Below are 9,854 nucleotides of genomic sequence, written 5' to 3' on the forward strand. Positions count from 1 at the left end.
TTTTGTCATTTTTGTCATTTTTGTCATTTTTGTCATTTTTGTCATTTTTGTCATTTTTGTCATTTTTGTCATTTTTGTCATTTTTGTCATTTTTGTCATTTTTGTCATTTTTGTCATTTTTGTCATTTTTGTCATTTTTGTCATTTTTGTCATTTTTGTCATTTTTGTCATTTTTGTCATTTTTTGTCATTTTTTGTCATTTAAATCTTTTTTTTCAGTTTTGTCTTTTCAGTCTATTCAGTCTTTTCAGTCTTTTCAGTCTTTTCAGTATTTTCAGTCTTTTCAGTCTTTTCAGTCTTTTCAGTCTTTTCAGTCTTTTCAGTCTTTTCAGTCTTTTCAGTCTTTTCAGTCTTTTCAGTCTTTTCAGTCTTTTCAGTCTTTTCAGTCTTTTCAGTCTTTTCAGTCTTTTCAGTCTTTTCAGTCTTTTCAGTCTTTTCAGTCTTTTCAGTCTTTTCAGTCTTTTCAGTCTTTTCAGTCTTTTCAGTCTTTTCAGTCTTTTCAGTCTTTTCAGTCTTTTCAGTCTTTTCAGTCTTTTCAGTCTTTTCAGTCTTTTCAGTCTTTTCAGTCTTTTCAGTCTTTTCAGTCTTTTCAGTCTTTTCAGTCTTTTCAGTCTTTTCAGTCTTTTCAGTCTTTTCAGTCTTTTCAGTCTTTCCAGTCTTTTCAGTCTTTTCAGTCTTTTCAGTCTTTTCAGTCTTTTCAGTCTTTTCAGTCTTTTCAGTCTTTTCAGTCTTTTCAGTCTTTTTGGTCTTTTCAGTCTTTTCAGTCTTTTCAGTCTTTTCAATCTTTTCAGTCTTTTCAGTCTTTTCAGGCTTTCCAGTCTTTTCAGTCTTTCTTTTAGTCATTTTAGTCATTTTAGTCTTTTCAGTCTTTTCAGTCTTTTTAGTCGTTTTGATTTTTTCAATCCTTTCAGTCTTTTCAGTCTTTTGAGTCTTTTCAGTCTTTTAAATCTTTCTTTTCATTTGAGTCTTTCTAGACATCTGAGTCTTTTAAGTAGTTTGAGTCTGTTGAGTGTTTTGAGTCTTTCGAATCTTTTGAGTTTTTTCTAATCTTTTGAGTCTTTTAAACATTTCGGGTCGTTTTGTTTTTGGAGTTTTTGGTTCTTTTGAAGTTTTGAAGTCTTTTAAGTGTTACGCCTCTGAACAACGATCGAAGAATCCTTTAACGCACCGATCAGCGCCGATCGCCGATCGTGTTACTTATTCTCGGACGGAGGAAATTTAATGTAGGTGAGTAAGTAAGTAACAAAAACTCAACTCGACTAGCTAGTTTATTCCTTGATACCTGTCTGCGTGAGCAAGTGGACAAATATGGGCATATTTAGAGTTGGCCGCAACAGCAAGCAGGCAGGGATTGAAAACAACGACTGGCCAATAGTAGTGCCCCCTCTCAAAGTGTCTTCTCGCCAATGGCGATCGATCGAGTGTGTGGGTGTTAAAAGTAACTGAGGCCACTGGCCAGTGACAATGTTTGACGGATTGAGGAAGAAGAGAGCAGCCCCCTCAATCGTCTTTTGGTCGAGGTTGTCTGAGACCATTAAACTTTTATTAGCATTTTTCGATCAGTATAATTTCATAAATATTGGGAAGCCTTCGAATGACAAAACCGTTAGACACAATAAGGATTGCGTCTATAATGTTGAATTCACACTTTCTGCTGCTGAAATAATCCGTCCTTGACAGAAAGCGAGGGACACGTTGAAATTAAGCAAATAATTAATTAACATGTAACGAGCAAAAAAACTCGCCCATTGCCTAAATAAGCAACTTCAACGGCTCGGTTTGCATTGCACTTGACGGTTCGAAGTAAAGGCGACTTAAAATAAACTCGTCAAATTGAATTATCACACCGAGTGAACCCTAAATGGGAACGGAGGCCAGGAAAGGTAAACCTCAAGACGACGGACGGCCCAACTATTCCCACGTCTTTGAACTTTATTCGGCTCGATGATTGGCGTTTTGACTCTAAACGATTTAAGCCGGCTGACAACAACTTTTTGCTGGGGACAGTACAGATTGGAAGCCCTTCCCTTGGTCACACATGGTAGATTTTTGTACGACACACGTGCTGGTGTGCTAGCCATAAATCATGTGGCTCCGAATTACCTGGTGACAAATTGTTTGTCTTCACCCACCTTGCGGCTGACAAACGGGACAGGCTAGTTCATTAACGGTCCGGTGGCTTTTTGATTGGACTTAGAAATGGTCAATTGATTTGGATAGTACGAGATTAGAAAAATCCTAATCACAAAAATTGGTGTCTTTAAATTCGGAGAATTTGACTTAAAAGTGGTTGTATTACTACATAATGACATCAGTCGAATAAATTTAAAATAATGTCAACCCAAACTCCACATTCTAAAACCTAGTAGCAAACATCAAGATCCAGATACGGGATGAATAAGCAAACAAGTTTAAAATCCCAGATAAAAGAAAAAAAAATCAAGATCCAGATCCCACTTTCGCCATTAAAGCTTCGGGCGACATCCGGGCGACCTCTCATAAATCGTTGATTGGACGGGCACAGAAAAGGAGATTGTCTCCTCGACAATGTCTGTGTCATATGTGGAAAGACCGAGAAAAGCAAACCAAACTTCCCAACACCAGAATAACTCACCTAAACAGCTAACCAACAAAAAAGCAACACTCAAAATGTGTTACAGAATGTGTCAACGAGCAGTTCAAACAAATGTTGGCTGAATCCCCTGCCATTCGGCGGAAGATGATTGGGTAAGCAAATATTTTTTTGCGAGAAAAAAAGTCAACTTTCGATTCCTGCTGAAAATTTTTGGGTGTCACCGTATTTGTTTTAATTTTTTTTTTTTTTTCGTCAAACTAGAGGTGACTCAGAACGGTAAAGTTCAAATAGAGTTGTAAATATGCAATTTTAATTTAAAAATTAATAAGAACTATACGACATAATTCAGAATGCATACTGTAAACATATTTTGAATTTGAATTTTTGGCGTTTGATTTCATGAATTCTTGTTTTATGTACAGATTCGAAAATTTTAAAAGTTGCTGCTGAACTTTATTTTCCATGTTTCCATCCACGGTTCGTGGTTAAAGTATTATGATAGTTTTTAAAATTTTTGTACGATTTCTTTAAGCTTATTAAAGTTTCGATTTTCCTGTTTTAAAATTATTTTTTTTTTAATATTTTTAACTTTGCTTTTTTTAAACAATAGTTTGTATTTGGTTTTTCTATTTTGGCTCCATTTTTTTTGTTCTTGAATTTATTAATATTTAATCTATAAGCATTTTTATTGGGCCCAAATAAAAATATGACGAGAATAAACTTGTTTGTTTGCAAACTCATCCAAGTACGTTCTAGGCATGAAAAATATTTTTTTTTTATAGTCGTTTTATTTTAACTCGTTTGATTTTTTTTTTCATTTTATTTTTTGCTTATATTCATTTTTTCTTATTTATTTTAATTTTTTTTTATTTGAAGAATTTTGCGTTTCATTCCGGTTGGTTTTTTTAATCGATTTTTTTTTTAATTTAATTTTTTTTTTAGTTTCTTTGTCGTTTTGATTTCGTATTTTTTCATTTGCTTTTGTTTGTTTTATGTATTCTATTTTTGATTCATTTGTCGTTTAGTTTAGTTTTTTTTTTATTTCTTTTTTTTCGTTTTTACACTTTTTGTTTTTTTTTTTTAGTTTTGCTTTTTTTTGTTTTTTTTTTAAGAATCATGGTGTTTTTTTCTGTCTATTTTTTGTTTTGTTTTTGTTCTGTTTTTATCGTTTATTTGTATTTTTCTGTTTTGTAATCGTTATGTATATTTTGTTTTTCTTTTTACTAAGATTTTTAGTTGTTCTCTTTTGTTTTTGTTGTTTTCTTTTGTGTTTTATCGTTTGATTTTTTTTTTCATTTCAATTTTTTTGTTTTTTATTTTATTTTTGATTCATTTTGTTTAAGTTTTACGTTTGATTTAGATATTTTTTCATGTTATTTCACAGTTTTTTTGTATTTTTTCTGTTTAGCAGTCGTATTATTTTTTTTTGTCGTTCTATTCTGTTTTTTTTTTTATTTATTCAAATTTTTTTTTTATTTTTTTTTATTATTTTGTTTTGTATTATTTGCATCCCGGTTGGTTCGTTTTTATTACGATTTGTCTTTTTTTCATTTGATTTTGTTTTCTTTTCGTTTTATTTTGTATTTGGTTTTTTTTTTTGTTCGTGTTGTTTGGTATTTTTTTGATTCTATTTTGTTTGTTTTATGTATTTTATTTTTGATTCATTTGACGTTTAGTTTAGTTTTTTTGTTCATTGCTTTTTTGTATTTTCTTTCGTTTTTTCAGTTTTTGTTTTTTATTCTGTTTTGCTTCTGTTTTTTTATAAAGTATCATACTGTTTTTTTCTGTCTATTTTTTGGATTTTGTTTTTTTTTTATCATTAGTGTGTATTTTTCTGTTTTGTAATCGTTAGGTGTATTTTGTGTTTTTTTTTTCATTTTATTTTGTTTTTTATTGTTTTGTTTTTTTTTTTGCTTTATTAGAGAAACTTTAACACTTCAATATTGTTTTGTTTTGTTTTTATTGTTTTTTTTTGTTTTTTTTTTCATTTAATTCATTTAAATTTGTTTGTTTTATTAACTGTATTTTTTTAATCATTTTTTTTAAATTTTGTCGTTTGATTTGGGTTTTTTTTTCATCGTCTTTATTTTGTATTTTTCTGTTTAGTAGACGTTCTATTTTTTTGTTATGGTTTTTCAAAAAAATTTTTTTTTATTTATTTTATTTTGTATTATTTTGCGTTTAATTCCGATTTGTTTTTTTTTTTTATTCCGCTCTGTTTTTTCGTTTTATTTTTTTTCATATTTTTTTTTATTTTATTTAATTTTTTTCGTTTATTTTATAATTTTTTTTGTCGTTTTGCTTTGTATTTTTGTTATTTTATTCTGTTAGTTTTATGTATTTTATTTTTAATTTATTTGTTGTTAAGTTTAGTTTTTTTTATTATTTTTTGTATTTTTCTTAATCGTTTTATTTTGTTTTCTTAATCGTTGTATCTTGTTTCTTAATCGTTTTATCTTGTTTTTTTTCTTTCTATTTTTTAATTTTATTTTGTATTTTTATGTTTAATTTTTTTTTTTTTTTCATTTCAATTTGTAATTTTTTTTTTTTTATTTTGCGTTTCGTTCTGTTTTTTTGCGTTTTATTTTGTTTTTGAAACGTTTGTTTGGATTTTTTTTCATTTGATGTTGTTTTTTTTTATTTTTATTTTTTTGTTTTTTGCCTTTTTTTTTGTATTTTCTGATCCAATTACAAAATTTACAAAACTTAAACCATTCAATCAAGAAACAAGACATAAATAAAGTTTTAATTGTCAGACTTCCGATTAATCGAAAAGCTAAATAAAAAAACCAGGAAAATTTCACATTAAGATTCGGATCATTTTTATACGAAATAATTTTGTTGAATTCATATTTTTTTACAATTTTTTGATATTTTATATTGTTGATTGGTGCTGTTTTTTTAATTTACAACTAGTTTATTAAAGGCCTTTTAGTTTTATAAAGTATTAATGTGCCGAGGTTATTTGTTTCACTAGTTAGTAGGGAAGGGGGCCATAATAGTCGCGGCGATTCAACAGTTGAATAAAAACTTTAAACAAGGGAAAAGAAAAGGGTTTATAGGGGTTATTGTTCAATATCAGTTTTCCATTAGGGGATTGATGTTGTTTCTAGTTTTTGATTTTTTTTTTGTTTTAATCATGTCTCACCCTCAACAATTTGATTTGGATATCACGACTCTAAAATTTCAATATGTAAATTTATAAAAAGAATTTAAGTTTCAGATTTTAAACTCCGGATCCCAGAATCAGATATGTTATTGAAAAGTTCGAAGTCAATTTTCAGATTGAATAGAAGTTCCACGAAAAAAAAAACGTCTTCAAAGCACTCATTTCATCGGAACCCGAGAGCACATGGTCGATAAACAACTTTGGTGGGTGACACATTTCCCAAGAACTACTCACAGCGCTCTAGCATCCTAAAACTGTTTAACTTTACAGGGAATTACTCAACAACCATCTCTCATATCGCCCCTTCGCAAGGTCTCCCAATCTTGGGACGCAAACAAACGACCGCGAAGCTTGTCACCGCACCGATTGGTAAACAAATTCCGGTTTACCCTCAAACGTCACATGCTGGTACTACTACTTGGTAGTACTACTACTGGCAGCTGGTTTGGGATTGATCAACACAGACCCTCTTTCCAGAAGGCTCCTAGCCTGTAGCATCATAAATTGATGGTTGAAGTTGAAACCTACCACTTGATAATTCCACTTGAAGAAAGCACTCTTCGCCACAAAACTTTTTCGAGTGATAACGATTCGCTTTAGGCTGCTCGCTCGAATGATGATAGCTAATAGCTTAATCACACATGTTAATCGTTCAAAAGCCGCGTCGAAACTGGGCTTCAAAGGCAACAACTCGGTAGGTCGTCGTCGTCGTAGTCGTTGTTGATACCGCGATCCATTCATGAACCTCGACATCCAACGCGAGTAGGATACTCACATCCATCCACACGCGGCAGTTATTGATATTGAAGCCGCGCGATGATGATGGACGCATACGCTTGGACTGTCCCGGCTTATTCCTAAGATATTGTTTGGCGGCGCAACGCTGTGCGGTGAATTGAGGAGCGTCGCTGCCGAGCGCGCCGTTTTTGGTCAATTCCACTTTGCTTACGAGCTTTAAACTTCAAACACCTCCGCGTCCCCGAGAGGACAGGTTCAAGGGGTTCGTTTCTTTAGACTCTAGAGCGAAGCGAACTAGCTAGTAGGGTTAACTTTAGCTCGCAAAGTGGGCGGCTTCATCATAGGCAATCCATGGGGCCAGGCGTCGATCTTCACTTTTCAGGTGGGAAGGACGCGACGACGCCATCCATCGCAGGCCACGAGTGTTTGAAATTGCGATTAGCGCGCGTACAGCGCACACATTGTGGCGCCTTCTTCGCGAGTTAGAACGTCCATAACTGGGCAAGGAGGATGAAAAACTAAAACAAAAAAAATCGCTGTGAGTGAGAATTCACCTGATTCAGTATTAAGTACCTAATCATTCATACCTGCTGCCATGTTTGGGTAACATCGAGACGCCTACACGCAACCAGCGTGGTTGGAGCGCGTTCGCACAACTTTGGTATTCCATGCGCGCGTTGCCTTAGCGACGCCGCCGTTTGTTGATTTTTTGCGCGTCGTTGTTCAGACCATCTCGCACCCTCTTTCTTGATGAATGGTGGTTGATTTGTGGGGCACGATTTTGATCAACGATTGCAAACAACAAAAAAGGCATCATCAAGCCTAGATGTGATCTGCTGCACCCGGCCCAGAACAGCGGAAAGAGTAACGGACGCCATTGTCATCACGATACGAGCCATCGTCATCATCATGGCCATCGTTCCAATCCCGCATTATAATATAGGAAGTGCAACGGAGTATGTGCATTCTCAGGCCTCCGGTAATGGTGACGAATCAAAACTGTGGCTCATTACTCTGGATGAGATTCAAATTAGGTTCCGTAACCGGATGCTGCAGAAAGAAAGAAAAAATGAAAGGTTCACATTTAGCTGTTTGAAAATGGCCAGTTAAAAAAATCAACGTCTATCAGGTTGATCAACCATTGATTAAATACATTTTGTCTAAAATTGTGAAACACGTGTTTTTTTTAAATAAACCAAAAAAAAATTTTTCGAAATTTTAGTAATTGCTGAATTTGTCTGAACAGGCCTAAATTAGAATTTTTTTATTAGAGCTGACAAAAAGGTTCAATCGTTCAAAATTCAATTCGCTGGAATGATCTAGCATACAGAATTTCAAACTGCTTTTTATTGAATTTAAAGAAAACGTTTGATTTCATCCATCAAATTCCTCTAAAATGGGTGGTTTCCCTACGTGCAACGCCAGAAGCTCGTTGCTAGCACAGGCGTGGATAAATGATTCGAAAGGACAAAACTCCCAGAAAAAAAGACACGGCTTTTTGCTTATTTTTTGCTTATGATACATACACAGCCAGATCTTGTCAGCATCCCGGTGAGTAGTAAAAATACATTTACTACTCATCTTAACTAGGCCGGGCCCACTGTGCAGTATTGGACGCAGAGACAACTGGAACACAGGGAAGAAGAAACGTGGACAACAGTACCATACGTTTCCATGACTACCTATAACTAAGATTTTAGCGTTGGAAGCACATATGCTAAATTTTCTGTGCTCCTTGATGATGGTTCGTGTGTATTCGTCCTTCTGTGGATGGAAATGATGTTTTTTTGCACCGATATCCAAAACCCCATGATATACGTAATATTTTCTTCCATGTTTCCTTAATTTTTTCCTTTAATTTTTACTTATTTAAATTACGATTTAAGTATTGTATTAACGTGAATAGTTATAGTTTAAATTTAGAGTTTCGGATTTCGATGCACTATCATTTCTGGTCTTTGACCTTGGATATAGCGCCTTTGCTCGCTCTTGAAAAGAAACATTAGAAGAACAAAAAAATATAATTAGTGTTCCCAAATCCCCTTCCCCCAGGTAAACTTTTATAAAAATAATACAATGCCCACCAATCTCCTTGAATAGAGTTAAGTTTTCGTATTTTAAATGAATCACTTGAAAAAATACTGTTTTGATTAAAAAGTAATGAAATCAAAGGATACTTATCTTTAAGCCATCATGAGGCCTTCAGCAGATTTTTATAGATCCACATCACAAAGTAAAAATCTGCATGTTCCTCAGTTATATATCAATTTATACCTATTGCAGCAGTCTAACATTCAAAACCAACCCCCCGCCACCCATGCATGTGAGCGAAAACATAAATAATAAACAAAATTTGGGCCACGTTTGACCACAAGCAATCTTCAAAGTTCGCTACACGCCAATGCTAGAATTGTTATTTGAGCAACTTTTAACTAATCTCAAAGCTTCATATCAGTTTCATCAAACACCACTTTAAAAAAACTCGCATTTCACTTTTGCGGTTCAGATTCCCATAGGCCAATTTGTAAACACAACTTGACGCAACCTGACGCCTTTTAGGGAGGCTACTTTTAAGTTTATCCCCTGCATATCACTTGGGTCATACGTTGGTATAACTTTGCTTCACATAACTTTTAATTTTCACTTGATAATATTGTTATCTCCGAAAGTGAGTATTGAAACAGGGAAGAAAAAAACATGCGTGCTTAAACCGTTTCGATTTTCACTTTGAATTCCACAAACATTTCCTGATCTCTCCAAGAACACTGAATTCTACAATATTTCAACTAGGAAAACTAAATCACTTTTAATGATCGCGCTGCGGATTAGTTCTTGAGAATTTCCCCATTTGAAAGTTAGTTTTATACAATTGTTTAAATAATATTCCTACCGACGGAGAACGAAAAAAACGCGTCCGATGCTGCCAACAAGTCATGGCCTCCTTTCTCCCAGAAAAAAAGACACGGCTTGAAAAAAAACATTCTCCTAACGAAAAACTTAACCAATCATAAAAAGGAAACTAATTTCAGTGGCATAAAGTAAAAGTTCCGGCAAGACGGTTAACGAGGCAAATCACCGACAGTGAAAGAGGCAGCGATTTCGTCGTGCTTCTCTGCACTACTGCCGCCCACGAGGCGTTCTCTTCGTCGATCACCCTCCTACAGTCCTCGTTGAACCAGGCGTTCCTTCGAGTACGTTCCACATGCCCGATGATTTTAGGAGGAGAAAGAATGTCAGATATAGGAAATGTTCTTTCGAAAAGTAAATTATAAAATGTGTAGGATTTTTTTTAATCATAGGTTTGTTTATTAAGAAATGTGTAGGAATATGTAAAAACATTTATTTTTCTGATTACTTAAAAAAATACTGTTGG

The 9,854-nt window shown here is 33.7% G+C and overlaps 1 protein-coding gene across 1 annotated transcript in view; it reads right to left on the reverse strand.

Annotated features, from left to right (window-relative positions):
* LOC129756785 (uncharacterized) overlaps positions 1 to 6,588 on the reverse strand; it is a 252,514-nt gene extending 245,926 nt beyond the window's left edge. The window contains exon 1 of the mRNA XM_055753815.1: positions 6,272 to 6,588. The gene's annotated coding sequence lies outside the window, so the exon portion shown is untranslated. The remainder of the gene's footprint in view (positions 1 to 6,271) is intronic.
* Between the last annotated feature and the right edge of the window lie 3,266 nt (positions 6,589 to 9,854).

Source organism: Uranotaenia lowii, chromosome 1 (assembly GCF_029784155.1).
Source record: "Uranotaenia lowii strain MFRU-FL chromosome 1, ASM2978415v1, whole genome shotgun sequence".
Taxonomy (NCBI): Eukaryota; Metazoa; Arthropoda; class Insecta; order Diptera; family Culicidae; genus Uranotaenia; species Uranotaenia lowii.